General features: G+C 39.7%; 1 protein-coding gene across 4 annotated transcripts in view; it reads right to left on the bottom strand.

The window, feature by feature from the left end:
- PPFIA1 (PTPRF interacting protein alpha 1) overlaps window positions 1–3,058 on the bottom strand; it is a 323,205-nt gene extending 320,147 nt beyond the window's left edge. For all 4 annotated transcript variants that reach the window (XM_053720578.1, XM_053720579.1, XM_053720580.1 and 1 more), the window contains exon 1: window positions 2,910–3,058. The gene's annotated coding sequence lies outside the window, so the exon portion shown is untranslated. The remainder of the gene's footprint in view (window positions 1–2,909) is intronic.
- Window positions 3,059–19,971: the final 16,913 nt, after the last annotated feature.

Below are 19,971 nucleotides of genomic sequence, written 5' to 3'. Positions count from 1 at the left end.
CCCTAAACACTGCCAGAGCGACGGACCTATCCAGTCCCTAAACACTGCCAGAGCGACGGACCTATCCAGTCCCTAAACACTGCCAGAGCGACGGACCTATACAGTCACTAAACACTGTCACAGTGACGGACCTATACAGTCACGGACCTATAGTCACTAGACACTGTCACAGTGACGGACCTATACAGTCACGGACCTATAGTCAATAAACACTGTCACAGTGACGGACCTATACAGTCACTAAACACACATTTATACAGACATACAGTCACTAGACACTGTCACAGTGATGCACTTATAAAAACATACAGTCACTAGACACTGTCACAGTGCAGCACTTATACAAACATACAGTCACTAGACACTGTCACAGTGCAGCACTTATACAAACATACAGTCACTAGACACTGTCACAGTGCTGCACTCATACAGTCACTAGACACTGTCACAGTGCTGCACTCATACAGTCACTAGACACTGTCACAGTGCTGCACTCATACAGTCACTAGACACTGTCACAGTGCTGCACTCATACAGTCACTAGACACTGTCACAGTGCTGCACTCATACAGTCACTAGACACTGTCACAGTGCTGCACTCATACAGTCACTAGACACTGTCACAGTGCTGCACTCATACAGTCACTAGACACTGTCACAGTGCTGCACTCATACAGTCACTAGACACTGTCACAGTGCTGCACTCATACAGTCACTAGACACTGTCACAGTGCTGCACTCATACAGTCACTAGACACTGTCACAGTGCAGCACTCATACAGTCACTAGACACTGTCACAGTGCAGCACTTATACAGTCACTAGACACTGTCACAGTGCAGCACTTATACAGTCACTAGACACTGTCACAGTGCAGCACTTATACAGTCACTAGACACTGTCACAGTGCAGCACTTATACAGTCACTAGACACTGTCACAGTGCAGCACTTATACAGTCACTAGACACTGTCACAGTGCAGCACTTATACAGACAGTCACTAGACACTGTCACAGTGCTGCACTCATACAGTCACTAGACACTGTCACAGTGCTGCACTTATACAGACAGTCACTAGACACTGTCACAGTGCAGCACTTATACAGTCACTAGACACAGTCACAGTGCTGCACTTATACAGACAGTCACTAGACACTGTCACAGTGCTGCACTCATACAGTCACTAGACACTGTCACAGTGCTGCACTTATACAGACAGTCACTAGACACTGTCACAGTGCAGCACTTATACAGACAGTCACTAGACACTGTCACAGTGCTGCACTCATACAGACAGTCACTAGACCCTGTCACAGTGCTGCACTCATACAGACAGTCACTAGACACTGTCACAGTGCTGCACTTATACAGACAGTCACTAGACACTGTCACAGTGCAGCACTTATACAGTCACTAGACACAGTCACAGTGCTGCACTTATACAGACAGTCACTAGACACAGTCACAGTGCTGCACTTATACAGACAGTCACTAGACACAGTCACAGTGCTGCACTTATACAGACAGTCACTAGACCCTGTCACAGTGCTGCACTTATACAGACAGTCACTAGACCCTGTCACAGTGCTGCACTCATACAGACAGTCACTAGACACTGTCACAGTGCTACACTCATACAGACAGTCACTAGACACTGTCACAGTGCTACACTTATACAGACAGTCACTAGACACTGTCACAGTGCTGCACTTATACAGACAGTCACTAGACCCTGTCACAGTGCTGCACTTATACAGACAGTCACTAGACCCTGTCACAGTGCTGCACTTATACAGACAGTCACTAGACACTGTCACAGTGCTACACTTATACAGACAGTCACTAGACACTGTCACAGTGCTGCACTTATACAGACAGTCACTAGACCCTGTCACAGTGCTGCACTTATACAGACAGTCACTAGACCCTGTCACAGTGCTGCACTTATACAAACATACAGTCACTAGACACTGTCACAGTGCTACACTTATACAGTCACTAGACACTGTCACAGTGCTGCACTCATACAGTCACTAGACCCTGTCACAGTGCTGCACTCATACAGACAGTCACTAGACACTGTCACAGTGCTGCACTTATACAGACAGTCACTAGACACTGTCACAGTGCTGCACTTATACAGTCACTAGACACTGTCACAGTGCTGCACTTATACAGACAGTCACTAGACACTGTCACAGTGCTGCACTTATACAGACAGTCACTAGACACTGTCACGGTGCTGCACTTATACAGACAGTCACTAGACACTGTCACAGTGCTGCACTTATACAGACAGTCACTAGACCCTGTCACAGTGCTGCACTTATACAGACAGTCACTAGACCCTGTCACAGTGCTGCACTTATACAGACAGCCACTAGACACTGTCACAGTGCTGCACTTATACAGACAGTCACTAGACACTGTCACGGTGCTGCACTTATACAGACAGTCACTAGACACTGTCACAGTGCTGCACTCATACAGTCACTAGACACTGTCACAGTGCTGCACTTATACAGACAGTCACTAGACACTGTCACGGTGCTGCACTTATACAGACAGTCACTAGACCCTGTCACAGTGCTGCACTTATACAAACATACAGTCACTAGACACTGTCACAGTGCTGCACTTATACAGACAGTCACTAGACCCTGTCACAGTGCTGCACTTATACAGTCACTAGACACTGTCACAAGGATTCACTTTTATAGATATACACTGTACAACCACTGGCAAACTCCCATTGTTACACAGTAACACAAAAAGCAGAGAAACACTGTAACACGTAGTCACACAGAGTCCCACTAATGAACACAGATTATAAACTCACAGTAACACATATACATTTGCACAGTTTTCATCACCGGGAGTGCACTCACATAACGGGGAGATTCTACATACCTTGTTGCCTTTCCCGCAGGTTTCTCACGTTAATGCTTGCGGTCCCTGTGCCCGGGAGCTCCCGTGTCTCCAGCAGGCCGGGCTCCCGGGCTCGGTCAGGCCACCTCTCCGCTCCCGGCATACACCGCGGTGCCCGATCGGAGCGTGACGTGACCGGCACGCATTGCGTCACGCAAAGGGGCGGGGATTGATACTGTTACCTTAGCAACGGGATACTGGGACATAGAACGTGCGCATGCACACGAAACAGCTGTACGTGAACGGGGAGGGGTTTAATAATATATGTGGTACCGAAAGACATAGGGACCGAATGTGTATTAGAGTTATACTAAACAAATGTTTGTTTTTAGAGAAAGGTTAACGGAAGATGTTTGAAATACTAAAGTAAACTAGATGAGTGTTTTATTACAGGTGGAGGTTATATATGAAATCCATATGGTGGAAGCTGTGAGAGAAATTAGATGTGCAAGAGATGGGATTTACAGAGAGACAATAGAGATATTTGAATATGCAGTAATGTAATGAGGCTTGGAGGAAGAACTGACTTCATGTGTGTGAGAGACATGAGGATGGTTATATCAAAGCGAGAAATAAATAGGTCTGTGAGTATTAGACACTAATAGAGAATTAAAAGGCCATTATACAATCGACTTGTCTTTGCATAAATGTTTTGTAGATGATCCATTTATATAGCCCATACAGTTTTTTTTGTTTTTTTAATGATAGTTTTGATTATTTTTAAATAACATTGCTCTGATTTTCAGAATCCTAACCAAGCCCCAAAGTTTTAGGAGTATACCGAGGTATACCTACTCCAGCTGGCTCCTGTTTGTGTAAAGGGTCTTTTCTTATGCAGGGGGAGGGGGGAGTGTCTGCTATTTCCCACTTAAAGTGAGTGATCTAGCTACCTTTTTAACAGAGCTAACCTGGGATCTTCTAAGTAAGTTTTTAAACAGTTGTATATTGGATTTTTATATCAGTATCTGTGCATATTCATCTTTAGTATCTTTTATATGCAGTTATATGAACATTGGTGTATACTGTCCCTTTAATCTGCCTGAAAGGAAAAAGAGCCAAAACTTTAATTGACGTTTTGGGAAATTTACATCCGAACATTCTGATGAAGGCGATTTAAATTTCCCTGAAACGTCAATTAAAGTTTTGGCTTTTTTGTACCCAAAACTTCCTGAGAGTGCATTTTATTGCAGATATATATTTATATACACACACACACATTTTAGCCAATGTTAAGCAAAAATTAGCTTATATTAAAAATGTTACATTATGCAATAAAATTTGTGCTTTGCATAGCAAATAATTATATAATATTAGAAAATATTACACTGCCCTCACCCGGCTACTTTATAATGCCAACTGGCTGGCAACATTTTCTGTGGAGAACACATATATATGAAGGATAAATGACAGCGGTCAGAAAACTGTTTCTGTAAGGTCCAGATTGTAAATATTTTAGGCTTTGCAGGCCAAGAGCAAAACAAATTCCAACAAATTTTTATTTACAACATTTATAACATTTGAGAAACAATGGAGCCACTCAGAAATGTACTTTGGTGGCAGCCTTGTTTCTTTTTTTGTGAAGAAATTCTGCCGTCCAGAGATTCCATTTTAATTATTCTAATTTTTCTCTTTGTTGCTTCCCTTTGTGTTGGGAATAATGTGTGAACATAGATTGTAGTGCGCCAAGCAGCAGTGCTTCTGATTGTTGCTTTCCTTTGGGCTGGGAATATTATGTTGACGTATATTGTAGTGCACTGAGCAGCAATGCAAAGATATGAGAGTTCCACACATAGGGGCCGATTTATCATGCTGCGTATGCAGCTGTTTCTGCACGAGCCATTTAGGCTCTCAGGAAATATAAGAAGCAGCTGCTCCTTATTTTATCCGCCACCTCTGAGGTGGCGGACAGCAATCATCCCGTTCAGATACGATCGGAATGATTGACACCCCCTACTTGTGCAATATTAAATGCAGACAGCATATGCTGTCGGCATTTAGCGATGTCGGGCGGACATGATCCGCTACAGCCCGACAGTTAATAAATTTACCTCCTAGTCTCTGTCGCTACTAATCAACTCTGCTATTGTTGCAAGAAAGCCGCTATAGACAATATATAAACAAATGAGAGATGCTGTGTTCCAATAAAACTTTATTTATAAACACAGAAATTGTAATAATATAATTATCATGCCAAGAAATATTTTTCTTCTATAGATTTTTTTTTTCCCAAGCCTTTAAACATATATTCTTAGCTCACGGTCCATTAAAAAAAAAAAAACAGGACACTTTATCTAGGAATACATTTTAAAAAAATGCAAAAGTGTTAGGAAGGTTAGTACTGTCTCAAATAATGAACAATGGGAGACAATGAAACTAAAAAAGAGAAATAAAACAGGACCAAAAAAGAAAGAGAACTTTAAAAGTAAGACACGTGTAATATTTTAAATAGCAATAAGGAGGAAGACTTTATTTAGAAGTGTAAAGGAGAATAGTGAGATAAGAATATGGAACCTTAGTTATAAAAGATAAAGAGCAGTGGAGGAAAGGACAGACAAGAAGAAGATGAAATAAGTACAAAGTAATTTTTTACTTTTGTATCTCTTTAAATTAAAAGTTAAAGGGACAGTAAAGTCAAAACTAAACTTGCATGATTCACATTTTCAGTCACTTCTATTTTTAAATGGGCTTTGTTCTCTTGGTAACACACACATATCCTACACTAGTGGGAGCTAGCTACTGATTGGTGCCTTTACACATTTTTCTCTTGTGATTGACTAACTAGATGTGTTCAGCTAGCTTTCAGTAGTGCAATGCTGTTCCTTCAGCAAAAGATAGCAAGAGAATAAAGAAAATGTGTTAATAGAAGTAAATTGGAAAGTTGTTTAAAATTGTATGTTCTATCTGAATCATGAAAGAAAATTTTGGGGTTTCCTGTCCCTTTAAATAAAGTTGAGTTGTCAGCTACAAAATGTGTTGAGTAGAGGTTTAACATTTTCCCCTACTCAGCAGTTTAACAAATGTAATAATTATATAGGACTAAATTAATATATTCGCAATTAAACATTTGTAAAAGTATTTTCTTAACAATTAATTTGCAAAATAAAATTAGTTACTCACTATAAGTTAAAACCATTTGGCAAGCAAAAAAAATGCTTTTGGCAAGTAAGTAACCTTTAAAGAAACAGTAAACACTTTCATTTACTATAAAAAGCTTTAGTTGTATGTAGTAAAACAAATTTGTAATATGCTTTTCTTTCATGTAATTAGCAAGAGTCCATGAGCTAGTGACGTATGGGATATACATTCCTACCAGGAGGGGCAAAGTTTCCCAAACCTCAAAATGCCTATAAATACACCCCTCACCACACCCACAAATCAGTTTTACAAACTTTGCCTCCTGTGGAGGTGGTGAAGTAAGTTTGTGCTAGATTCTACGTTGATATGCCCTCTGCAACAGGTTGGAGCCCGGTTTTCCTCTCAGCGTGCAGTGAATGTCAGAGGGATGTGAAGAGAGTATTGCCTATTTGAATTCAATGATCTCCTTCTACGGGGTCTATTTCATAGGTTCTCTGTTATCGGTCGTAGAGATTCATCTCTTACCTCCCTTTTCAGATTGACGATATACTCTTATATTTACCATTACCTCTACTGATTCTCGTTTCAGTACTGGTTTGGCTTTCTACTACATGTAGATGAGTGTCCTGGGGTAAGTAAGTCTTATTTTCTGTGACACTCTAAGTGGTTGGGCACTTTTTTATAAGTTCTAAATATATGTGTTCAAACATTTATTTGCCTTGATTCAGGATGTTCAACGTTCCTTATTTCAGACAGTCAGTTTCATATTTGGGATAATGCATATGAATAAATCATTTTTTCTTACCTTAAAATTTGGGCTGTTAGGCTCGCGGGGGCTGAAAATGCTTCATTTTATTGCGTCATTCTTGGCGCAGACTTTCTTGGCGCAAAAATTTTCTTGTGATTTCCGGCGTCATACGTGTCCCCGGAAGTTGCGTCATTTTTTTGACGTTTTTTGCGCCAAAAAATGTCGGCGTTACCGGATGTGGCGCCATTTTTGGCGCCAAAAGCTTTAGGCGCCAAATAATGTGGGCGGCTTTTTTGGCGCTAAAAAATTTGAGCGTCATTGTTGTCTCCACAATATTTAAGTCTCATTATTTATTGCTTCTGGTTGCTAGAAGCTTGTTCATTGGCATTTTTTTCCCATTCCTGAATCTGTCATTTAAGGAATTTGATCTTTTTTGCTTTATATGTTGTTTTTTCTATTACATATTGCAAGATGTCTCAGATTGACCCTGAATCAGAAGCCACTTCTGGAAAAACGCTTAACTGAGTTTCAGTTCTACCAAAGCTAAGTTCATTTATTTTAAATGTTATAAATGTTTATCTTTAGCTATGGTATGTAATAAGTTATTATGATATACTTTTACATGCAGAATCCATTAGTGTTTATGCTTTATATATTTCCATTCTTACATCTTATGTACAAGAAATATTTAGAAGATTTATAAGAAATATTTTTCTGATTCTATTTTAAAGGTTTTGTCTGACTTCATGCCTTCTAATAAAATTTTTAGGTCTTTTTCACTTCTTTTTTAATTATTGAAGTTTCAAATGACCAACAACATACTGATTTATCCTTCTCTGATGATGTTTTTTTCTCTTTCAGAAATTTTCTTCATCAGATATTGACACTAACAAATCTACTTTTTTATTATTCTATTATTAAAGTACATTTGTTCTTTGTTGAAAAGGTGTTGATTATTTAGGATATTAAGGTAACTAGTTCTTTAAGACTAGCTGGCACTATTTCTGCCTATTTATTTCTTCTGTGTTTTCAGAGGTTTTTCTTTCCAATTCCCCATTCTAGGGATTGGAATAGGCTGAGAATTTTCTTTTATTCCTTCTTCAAAGTTTTTAACTATATTCTTTGCCAGCAGTTAAATTCAATTTGGAGGGTTCTCCAATTTATTGGGGCTATCTCTATTTCTACTAATTATGCTATTGTTTCTATTGCAAAATAGTATTTATTTTCCTTTAGATAGTTGTATCTTATTTATGGAAAATTATTTAGTTTCAGGTACTTTTTTTGGTCCTGTGATTTATTTGGATATTGCAATTGCTTCATTTTTTCTGTTTACTTTAAGATCAAGTATCAGATTATGATTTATTTTAGCATTGTTAAGGGACAACATTTACTAGACTAGGTGCTGTTGCATTTGTCTTGTTGTTTTGCATTTATTGATTATGCAAGTCCACTGTATTGACTGGTCCTTTAAACTGGACTATCATGCTAATAAATTCATTTGTGTCTTCATTTTATTGAATATTTTCGCAAATGAGGGTTAATCTATGTCTTTAGCTATTTTAGCTAGAAGAATTTTGTGATTTAAAAAAAAAAAAAAAAAAAATCCATATTTCTTTTGTTCTAAGATAATCAATTATTTGTTTTATAATTGGATTCAATTCTTAACTGTTACTCTGGGCTTCAAGATTGAGTTCTAAGACTAAAACTTTAAGCTTATACTAGTTTGGTTGTTCTTATTAAGGAACGAATTCCTGAGTTCTTTCCCAAGTAACATGTTTTTAATTGGTGTTCGAAATCAGCTCCCTAATATTGCGATGTACATGCCGTATTCCAGCTTGGCTGGTAAGGGGCAGGTTAAGACTTCTTTGAAATTTATTTGGTTCTATTTTGTTCAAATTTCTTTGATTTTATTCCAGTAAGGCTAACACTTTCTTTAAGTGTGTTTCTGTCCTATATATTTTGGATACTGTTGAAGCATGGCTAGGCACCCATGGGGTTCAAGCGTTGCTGAGACCTGGAATCTTCTGGGGTATTTCTTCCAGTTCCTTTTTTAGGAACCGGGTTTGGAGTTTTATTCAAACTATTTTGCCTTTTTATGGTCATTGATAGCATTATTTGTTTTCCTTAGATACAATAAATGCATATTTTCATTTTTCTGTTTTCATTCAGATTATTTTCTGAGGATGCGGAATCTCATATGATTCACTTGCTCTTCAGGACATAGTTAGAGGATCTTTTTTTCGAAAGCTCTTGATTCCTCAAACAAGGGTCACCTTTTTTAGGTTTCCAGATAGTTTGTGTCACTGTCTTTGTCTCTATCAGACAAGGGATAATTCTATTGGGTTCCGTCTGTCGGTACCTTTAGTCTCTATTATTTCCTTCAGTTGCTATATATGCACAGAAGTTTTAGGTCTTATGGCCTCAGCATTGGATTCAATTCCCTTTGCTCATTTTCACTAGAAAGAACCTTTCCAGTCTTTTATGAGTGTTGTTTCTTCTAGAACATGGTTGGAGGATCAATTTACCAAAAAGTTCGTTGATTCCTCAGACAAGGGTAACCTTTTTAGGTTTCCTGATAGATTCAGTGTCCTTGACTCTGTCTCTGACAGACAAGAGACGTCTGAAATTGGTTTCAGCTTGTCGAAACCTTCAGTCTCAATCTTTCCCTTCGGTAGCCTTATGCATGGAAATTCTAGGTCTTATGACTGCTGCATTGGACGCGGTCCCCTTTGCTCGTTTTCACATGCGACTTCTTCAGCTCTGTATGCTGAACCAGTGGTGCAGGGATTATACAAAGATATCTCAATTAATATCTTTGAAACCAATTGTACAACACTCTCTGACGTGGTGGACAGACCACCATCGTTTAGTTCAGGGGGCTTCTTTTTGTTCTTCCAACCTGGACTGTGATTTCAACAGATGCAAGTCTGACAGGTTGGGGAGCTGTTTGGGGGTCTCTGACAGCACAAGGGGTTTGGGAATCTCAGGAGGTGAGATTACCAATCAATATTTTGGAACTCCGTGCAATTTTCAGAGCTCTTCAGTCATGGCCTCTTCTAAAGAGAGTCGTTCATTTGTTTTCAGACGGATAATGTCACAACTGTGGCATATGTCAATCATCAAGGAGGGACTCACAGTCCTCTGGCTATGAAAGAAGTATCTCGAATTCTGGTATGGGCGGAATCCAGCTCCTGTCTAATTTCTGCGGTTCATATCCCAGGTATAGACAATTGGGAAGCGGATTACCTCAGTCGCCAAACGTTACATCCGGGCGAATGGTCTCTTCACCCAGAGGTATTTCTTCAGATTGTTCAAATGTGGGGACTTCCAGAAATAGATCTGATTGGTTCTCATCTAAACAAGAAGCTTCCCAGGTATCTGTTCAGATCCAGGGATCCTCAGGCGGAGGCAGTGGATGCATTGTCACTTCCTTGGAAGTATCTTCCTGCCTATATCTTTCTGCCTCTAGTTCTTCTTCCAAGAGTAATTTCCAAGATTCTAAAGGAGTGCTCGTTTGTTCTGCTGGTGGCTCCAGCATGGCCTCACAGGTTTTGGTATGCGGTTCTTGTCCGGATGGCCACTTGCCAACCGTGGACTCTTCCGTTAAGACCAGACCTTCTATCTCAAGGTCCTTTTTTTCTATCAGGATCTCAAATCCTTAAATTTGAAGGTATGAAGATTGAACGCTTGATTCTCAGTCATAGAGGTTTCTCTGACTCTCTGATTAATACTATGTTACAGGCTCGTAAATCTGTATCAAGGAAGATATATTATCGAGTCTGGAAGATTTACATTTCTTGGTGTTTTTCTCATCTTTTTTCTTGGCATTCTTTTAGAATTCCTAGAATTTTACAGTTTCCTCAGGATGGTTTGGATAAAGGTTTGTCTGCAAGTTCCTTGAAAGGACAAATCTCTGCTCTTTCTGTTCTTTTTCACAGAAAGATTGCTAGTCTTCCTGATATTCATTGTTTTGTACAAGCTTTGGTTCGTATAAAACCTGTTAAGTCAATTTCTCCTCCTTGAAGTTTGAATTTGGTTCTGGGGGCTCCTCAAGCTCCTCCGTTTGAACCTATGCATTTGCTGGACATTAAAATACTTTCTTGGAAAGTTTTGTTTCTTTTGGCCATCTCTTCTGCTAGAAGAGTTTCTGATTTATCTGCTCTTTCTTGTGAGTCTCCTTTTCTGATTTTTTCATCAGGATAAGGCGGTGTTGCGAACTTCTTTTAATTTTTACCTAAGGTTGTGAATTCTAACAACATTAGTAGAGAAATTGTGGTTCCTTCATTGTGTCCTAATCCTAAGAATTCTAAGGGAAGATCGTTGCATTCTTTGGATGTAGTTAGAGCTTTGAAATATTATGTTGAAGCTACTATCAATTTCCGAAAGACTTCTAGTCTATTTGTTATCTTTTCCGGTTCTAGGAAAGGTCAGAAGGCCTCTGCCATTTCTTTGGCGTCTTGGTTAAAGTCTTTGATTCATCATGCTTATGTTGAGTCGGGTAAAACTCCGCCTCAAAGGATTACAGCTCATTCTACTAGGTCAGTTTCTACTTCCTGGGCGTTTAGGAATGAAGCTTCGGTTGATCAGATTTGCAAAGCAGCAACTTGGTCTTTGCATACTTTTACTAAATTCTACCATTTTTGATGTGTTTTCTTCTTCTGAAGCAGTTTTTGGTAGAAAAGTACTTCAGGCAGCTGTTTCAGTTTGATTCTTCTGCTTATAATTTCAGTTTTTTTCATTATAAGATTGAAACTTTATTTTGGGTGTGGATTATTTTCAGCGGAATTGGCTGTCTTTATTTTATCCCTCCCTCTCTAGTGACTCTTGCGTGGAAGATCCACATCTTGGGTAGTCATTATCCCATACGTCACTAGCTCATGGACTCTTGCTAATTACATGAAAGAAAACATAATTTATGTAAGAACTTACCTGATAAATTCATTTCTTTCATATTAGCAAGAGTCCATGAGGCCCACCCTTTTTTGTGGTGGTTATAATTTTTTTGTATAAAGCACAATTATTCCAATTCCTTATTTTTTATGCTTTCGCACTTTTGTCTTATCACCCCACTTCTTGGCTATGCGTTAAACTGATTTGTGGGTGTGGTGAGGGGTGTATTTATAGGCATTTTGAGGTTTGGGAAACTTTGCCCCTCCTGGTAGGAATGTATATCCCATACGTCACTAGCTCATGGACTCTTGCTAATATGAAAGAAATGAATTTATCAGGTAAGTTCTTACATAAATTATGTTTTTGTATTTACAATATATATCCCTCCCCCGGCTCCTCAACTCAATTTATTGATAATTTTGCAGCCTGGCTATCGATGCACTCTCTCAAACTTTACAAATTCCCCCTTTACTCTTTCTGACCATCATTTCCTCACTTGTAACATCACAGCACTTCCTACTGCTCTCCCTTTTTCTAACCCTCTCAACAAACTTCACAGAAGCATCAAGTCACTAGATCAGTAACATCTTTCAAACTCTCTAAAACCTCTGCTCTCTTCCATCTCCTCTTTTTTCTGCCCTGAATAATCTATCTGTCACTATAATTCCACTCTTACATCGGTCACTGACAATTTGGCACATCCTACCATAGCTTGAAAGTCACACACTCATTCTCAGCCTTGGCATATTACTCTGACACGCTACCTACGCTTATGTTCCTACACTGCTGTGCAACATTGGAGAAAATCACGGCATTCAGCTGACTTTCTTCATTACAAGTTCATCTTAAATTCTGACTATTCTGCCCTTAACCTCTCTAAGCAGGATTACTTTTCTACTCTTACTTCAAACTTAAAAGATCTGTTCTCCACTTTTAATACCCTCCCCCGACCACACCAACATAAGATTTTGACAACCACTGCACCAACAAAATTTATTCTCATCAGAAATGAAATTATCTCTAAACATACTACTTGTCTCCAATCCCCTCAACTATTCGCTGATGTCCAAAACCCACAAAGCCACATATTAAGCTATTTTGCCCCTGCTACTTCTGCCCTTATACTCCGGTCACCTCACTACCTGTCCCCTTGATCCCATCCCCTCACAACTACTGCCCTCCCTCTCTCCTACTCTTATCCTCACACATATTGTTAGTCTCTCCCTCAGCACTGGTATATTTCCCTCATCCATTTAAACATGCACTAATCACACCTATTCTCAAAAATATCTTCTCTTGATTGCATCATCCCTATCCAACTACCACCATATTATCCTATTCCCCTTGCCTCAAAACTTCTGGAAAGACTTGTATATACACATTTATCACATTTCCTCACATTAAACTCCCTCCTTGATCCATTTTTTTATGTTAATCCTTCTCGACCTGTCTGCAGCCTTTGACACTGTTGACCAGCCTCCCTTGCTCCAAACCCTCCAATCCATCGGCATCTGCGACACAGCTCTCTCGTGGTTCTCCTCCTATATGTCTAACCAGACCTTTAGTGTAGCCTTCTCTGGCACATACTCTGACCCTTTACCACAGGGTTCAATATCATTTGTATGCTTTTGATACCCAAATCTACTTCTCTGCACCAGACCTATCCTATTCCCTACTAACTCGTGTCACTGTCTTTCCAATATTTCATCCTGGATGCCCTCTTCCAAAATCTCTACCCCCAAACTTTGTATAACTCTTAATAATAACATAATTACTCCAACCCCACATGTCCAATGTCTTGGAGTCACACTTGACTCAGATCTCTTTTTCACTCCCCACATCCAGTCGTTGGCCAATTCTTGCCGTCTCCACCTTAAAACCATCTCCACAATTTGCCTCTTCCTCACACAAGACACAACTAAGACTTTAATCCACTCTCTCATCATTTCCCACCTCAAGTATTGCAACTCTATCCTCTTCGGACTCCCTAGCTGTTGTCTATCTCCCTTACAATCCATAATAAATGCCTCTGCCAGGCTAATCTTCCTCACACATTGCTCCTCATCTGCTGCACCTTTCTGCCAATCCCTTCACTGGCTTCCTCTAACCTCCAGAATAAAACACAAAATCCTGACTCTGATAATCAAGGCTCTCAATAAAACTGCTCCTCCCTATATCTCTGACCTCGTCTCCAGATACTCTCCCTCCCGTCCCCTTCATTCTGCTTATGACCTCCTCTTTATTCCTGTCTATAAGAGTAATCCAGATTGGCCCCTATCTTGTGGAACTCTCTACCTCTCTCCACAAGACTCTCCACTAGTTTTCAAACTTTCAAACGCTCCTTAAAGACTCTGCTGCTCAGGGATGCATACAATATACACTAACATTTCTTATCTTAGTTCCTCTCCTCCATTTGTCATCCCCTTGAACTCCCTTAGCATGTAAGCCTACAAACCCAGTTGCTTTTTAGATCACCTTCGCAAGAGATGATTTACAACACTGCAACTCTTGCAGGACTCTCTATCCCTTTGTCTCCCATAATTGTCAACTTGCATATTAGACCCATGTTTATAGCACTGCCAAATCTGTTGGCACTCTACAAATAACTAATAATAATAATTTACAATATACAATATATTATACCTAATGTCACTGACCTGGTAGTAACTGAAACCCAGTAGCAGCGAGACAGCACACCCTTACAAGCACAACCTCTAGGGGGACCTGGAGGTGAGGACAGGAAACTAGGAGGTCTGTGGTGGCACGGGAGCTTTATTAATGAAATAAAGAAAAAATAAAACGTAGCCAACATCAAGTAGCCTGGAGATCCAATGGCACTGGGAGCATGGAAACACCAAGGAGCAGGTACGCAGGTGTAATCTTCCAGCCCTAGAGCCTCCGAGAAGAACCAGTCAACCTTAACCAAACTCCACTAATTACCATGTGAAAAACACCCCCTCTCTCATAGTGACATCATTGTCACTTCATAATGCGGCCAAGCATACAACTAGATGCTTGATTAATTAGCAAGTCTGTGCTCTCAGTACAACGTCTCTTTAAGAGGTATAGTCTCATCAGGTGTATGGATTCCAAGAGTGATTCACTGTCAGAATCCACCTCTGTCTTACATAACCTATGCCTTCTGTATAGCGATCCTCCTCTCTGTACTGGATTGTGTGAGGAAGTACCAGACCGGGTTCTAAAAGCCGCCTCATACAAACTGCTGTCAGTGCACTGCAGAGCAGCGTCAAGCCTTATAAGACCCAAACCATGAGAGGACGTACCAGCAGGATACTAAAGGTCAAATCCAAACACTACATGCAATGGAACCGGATTCTCCGGCAGACCTAAGCCAGTCAGCATAGCTGACTCTCAGAGCATTCCGGTTGTACCAAAGCTATAAGCAGATAAGATGGCTGTTATTCCACTATGGCTAAGCTTCTAATTCCTATAGCAGCTTAAGCCCTTCGCTGTAGATGGAAATCTGACACATTCTAGGATCTATATGCACCAAAGGGAGCTCCGGTTAAACCGCTACTGCATCTCTGGCCCTCAACTCCTAACCTTTTGCAACATATAAACCCAACAGGCTAAATCAGTAATAAACTGTTGCATATTTGCTACATTATGAACTAACAAACAGAAATAGCGCAAAACAATGTGCTGAAGAGCAAACAAACACCAATATTGCAAGAAAATATCTTAAAGTAACATGAATATAGTAATAAAAACCATTCAAAGTCAATATAAGATTAGTGTCCAATAAATATTAAGATACAACAAATGTTACTTGTGCATATGTGGTCCTGGCTACCATGGTCAAGTTCAGGTGCACACAACCTTAACTATCCCACTGTGCCGTAGTGACTGAAATCCAAGTGCTGCTTGGTTAGCCTTAGTGTGTTGCAAACGTCCTCCAAAAAATTTACAACTGAAAGTAGAAGCAGAAAAAGTGCACCCTGATTCAAGGTAGTATTTGTCACATTTTATTTAGACACACATGATATAGCTTGCACTTACTAGACATAAGAACAAGATGAGCATAAGTTGAAAGCTGTTGCGGAGTCTCCGTATAGAAGTTCCTCCCTCCGATAACGTAAACAATGACGTTGCATTCTATTGGCTGATCGGAACAGCCAATAGAATGCAAGCTCAATCTGATTGGCTGATTGGATCAGCCAATCGGATTGAACTTGATTCTGATTGGCTGATTCCATCAGCCAATCAGAATTTTCCTACCTTAATTCCGATTGGCTGATAGAATCCTATCAGCCAATCGGAATTCGAGGGACGCCATCTTGGATGACGTCCCTTAAAGGAACCTTCATTCTTCAGTTGGACGTCGGAAGAAGAAGATTGATCCGCGCTGGAGGTCTTCACGATAGAGCCGTTCCTCATCGGATGAAGATAGAAGATGCCGCTTGGATCAAGATGGTTGCCGGTCCGGATCGCCTCTTCTTCCCGGATAGGATGAAGACTTTGAAGCCTCTTCTGGACCTCTTCAGCCGCCGGATTATGGATCGCCAGCCCCTGCTTAAGCTTGGATGAAGATTTCGGAGCCAGGACCAATCGGTGATACCTGGCGAGGTGAAGATAAGGTAGGAAGATCTTCATGGGCTTAGTGTTAGGTTTATTTAAGGGGGGTTTGGGTTAGATTAGGGGTATGTGGGTGGTGGGTTTTAATGTTGGGGGGGTATTGTATGTTTTTTTTTACAGGCAAAAGAGCTGAATTCTTTGGGGCATGCCCCACAAAAGGTCCTTTTAAGGGCTGGTAAGGTAAAAGAGCTTTGAACTTTTTAAATTTAGAATAGGGTAGGGCATTTTTTTTATTTTGGGGGGCTTTGTTATTTTATTAGGGGGCTTAGAGTAGGTGTAATTAGTTTAAAATTGTTGTAATATTTTTCTTATGTTTGTAAATATTTTTTTATTTTTTGTAACTTAGTTCTTTTTTATTTTTTGTACTTTAGTTAGTTTATTTAAATGTATTTATTTGTAGGTATTGTATTTAATACATTTATTGATAGTGTAGTGTTAGGTTTAATTGTAGGTAATTGTAGGTATTTTATTTAATTAATTTATTGATAGTGTAGTGTTAGGTTTAATTTAACTTAGGTTAGGATTTATTTTACAGGTAATTTTGTAATTATTTTAACTAGGTAACTATTAAATAGTTATTAACTATTTAATAGCTATTGTACCTGGTTAAAATAATTACAAAGTTACCTGTAAAATAAATATAAATCCTAAAATAGCTACAATATAATTATAATTTATATTGTAGCTATATTAGGGTTTATTTTACAGGTAAGTATTTAGCTTTAAATAGGAATAATTTATTTAATAATAGTTAATTTATTTCGTTAGATAAAAATTATATTTAACTTAGGGGGGTGTTAGGGTTAGACTTAGCTTTAGGGGTTAATACATTTATTAGAATAGCGGTGAGCTCCGGTCGGCAGATTAAGGGTTAATGTTTGAAGTTAGGTGTCGGCGATGTTAGGGAGGGCAGATTAGGGGTTAATACTATTTATTATAGGGTTATTGAGGCGGGAGTGAGGCGGATTAGGGGTTAATACATTATAGTAGCGGTGCGGTCCGCTCGGCAGATTAGGGGTTAATAAGTGTAGGCAGGTGGAGGCGACGTTGTTGGGGGAAGATTAGGGGTTAATAAATATAATATAGGGGTCGGCTGTGTTAGGGGCAGCAGATTAGGGGTACATAGGGATAATGTACGTAGCAGCGGTTTACGGAGCGGCAGATTAGGGGTTAAAAATAATATGCAGGTGTCAGCGATAGCGGGGGCGGCAGAATAGGGGTTAATAAGTGTAAGGTTAGGGGTGTTTAGACTCGGGGTACATATTAGAGTGTTAGGTGCAGACTTAGGAAGTGTTTCCCCATAGAAAACAATGGGGCTGTGTTAGGAGCTGAACGCTGCTTTTTTGCAGGTGTTAGGTTTTTTTTCAGCTCAAATGGCCCCATTGTTTTCTATGGGGGAATCGTGCACGAGCACGTTTATGAAGCTGGCCGCGTCCGTAAGCACCGCTGGTATCTAGAGTTGCAGTGGCGTTAAATTATGCTCTACGCTCCCTTTTTGGAGCCTAACGCACTGAAAACCCAGCCATTCTGTGAACTCTAAATACCAGCGGTATTTAAAAGGTGCGGGAGAAAAAAAGCACGCGTAGCTAACGCACCCCTTTGGCCGCCAAACTCTAAATCTAGCCGTTGGACTTTATATGTATGGTATCAGTTATATGTACTCTATGGTCCAATACTAATCATTGTTGCTTCCTTATATGGTATGTTATGTACATTAGTTTTTATATTTGATAATACTATATACGCTTCACACATATTTACTTAAGTGATAGCGCCCCTATTTACACTTTTGAGTGTCAATGTATATAAAGCACTATCATGATGGTGTTGTGCTTTTGTGAAGGAGGTTGGTCTATGATGAATCCATAGCAATATCAGACCAAGGACTAGTGTGAACGTAAGTGGTTGAATAAAACCAGCAGGTCTGGTAGTGATATCACAAGATCTTATGAGTTATAGAAATGTAGATGTAAGAGGATGTAAGAGTAGGTTAAGTATTCAGGGAGAGAAGAGAAATATAAAAGGTGCAGGACGGGGCAGGGCAGGTCCTCAGCATATGACCAGCCTCTTCACAATAAAGACAAAGGGGTCTATTTATCAAGCTCCGAATGGAGCTTGATGCCCCATGTTTCTTGCGAGCCACCTGCTCTGAGGCGGCGGACAGACATTGCCAAAAATCAACCCGATCCAATACGATCAGGTTGATTGACACCCCCTGCTGGCGGCAGATTGGCCGCAAATCTGCAGGGGGCGGCGTTGCACCAGCAGTTCACAAGAACTGCTAGTGCAATGATAAATGGCGACAGTGTATGCTGTCAGCATTTATCGATGTGCAGCTGACATGGTTCGCTATAGCTGATCATGTGCGTCCGCACAATGATAAATGGACCCCAAAGTCATTGGGTTCTCCTGCGTCTAGCTCCTCCGCAGAAAGTGGATTGCAGACCAGTCTGATCTGCATAGGTTCCTCTGCATCAGTAGAAGGAGCCAAATGGGTAGCCACCCCAGCAGGTTCGGGGCATCAAGATGATAGACCGTTAAAAGAAATCCTTTCTTCCCTTCTCTCTCAGAATCATTGGTCAAGCTGAGTTACTAACTGAAGTACAGTTCTGAAAGGTATTTTGTGTAGTTGTTGCGTCCTTAAAATATTTTATTTATAAAATTTGGACAACCAATATCTCAGAAATGTATTATATTATCATACATATATTACCATGAAGCATCACTAATATTTGTTACATTATCTTATTATGTACTTGTATTTGTCTACTTTCTAATATGAAAATATCTAGTACATTTATTCACACCCTTTTATAGTCTAGTTACATTGCATCAACATCCCTTTGATTCCTATGGCATTCGCAAGCTCTGTTTCAGCGATTGAGAAACAGAATCGCTGCATCAATTTGAGACCTGTACCAGTTGAATGTTTCATAAATTTTAATTTGGTTGAATGGAGTCGTATGTATGGGCGGATTAGCATTATCTCACTCAAATAACATTGCTATCAATTTACATTGAACATATATTGCTGAGGCGTATATTGCAGCGTTTTGAGCTATATTTGACAGTGATGACACAATGATAACTTGGGGTGTCAACTTTGCTTGTAATTTGACGCATATTTTGAGCAGTTTAACAGTTGAATCTTTGATAAATGGAGCCCAATGTCTCAAAATACAAAATGCACTTATTGCACTGAAAGAAAAATTATTTACGTAAAAGTAGAATAGAATGTCAGTATGGCAAAAACACTGCCATTTTATTTGTATTTTGTGCAACATTTTCAGTGCCAGGTGCTGTCTGTCAAATTCACTCTCCCCTGTGAGATTCTTCATTCCAGAGAGCTTTTTATAGGAGGCAGCATTCCACTCACTGGGGGGTTTATGTTTCGTTCCCTTTTTTGTAAAACTGAGGGAGGTCTGCCTATATGTTTTTCATCAGGGCATTTCAGTCCATGGCAGCACATTTGAGAGAATCAGACATTTAGGGGTAGATTTAACAATCAGCGGATGCTGCAATCTACCCCTAAATGTTCCGGCTTGCTGGAAACTTAAGTTAAGAAGCAGCAGTTGTAAGACCGCTGACTGCTGCCACTTAAAGGGATAGTAAACCCATTTTTTTTATTTCATGATTCAGATAGAGCATGAGATTTTAAGCACCTTTCTAATTTACTCCTATTATCAATTTTTCTTTGTTCTCATGCTATCTTGATTTGAAAAAGCAGTACTGTAA

The sequence above is a fragment of the Bombina bombina genome, chromosome 7 (genome assembly GCF_027579735.1).
Source record: "Bombina bombina isolate aBomBom1 chromosome 7, aBomBom1.pri, whole genome shotgun sequence".
NCBI classification, from domain to species: domain Eukaryota; kingdom Metazoa; phylum Chordata; class Amphibia; order Anura; family Bombinatoridae; genus Bombina; species Bombina bombina.
The sequence above is the reverse complement of the archived record's forward strand: the minus strand, read 5'-3'. Positions and strand labels throughout refer to the sequence as shown.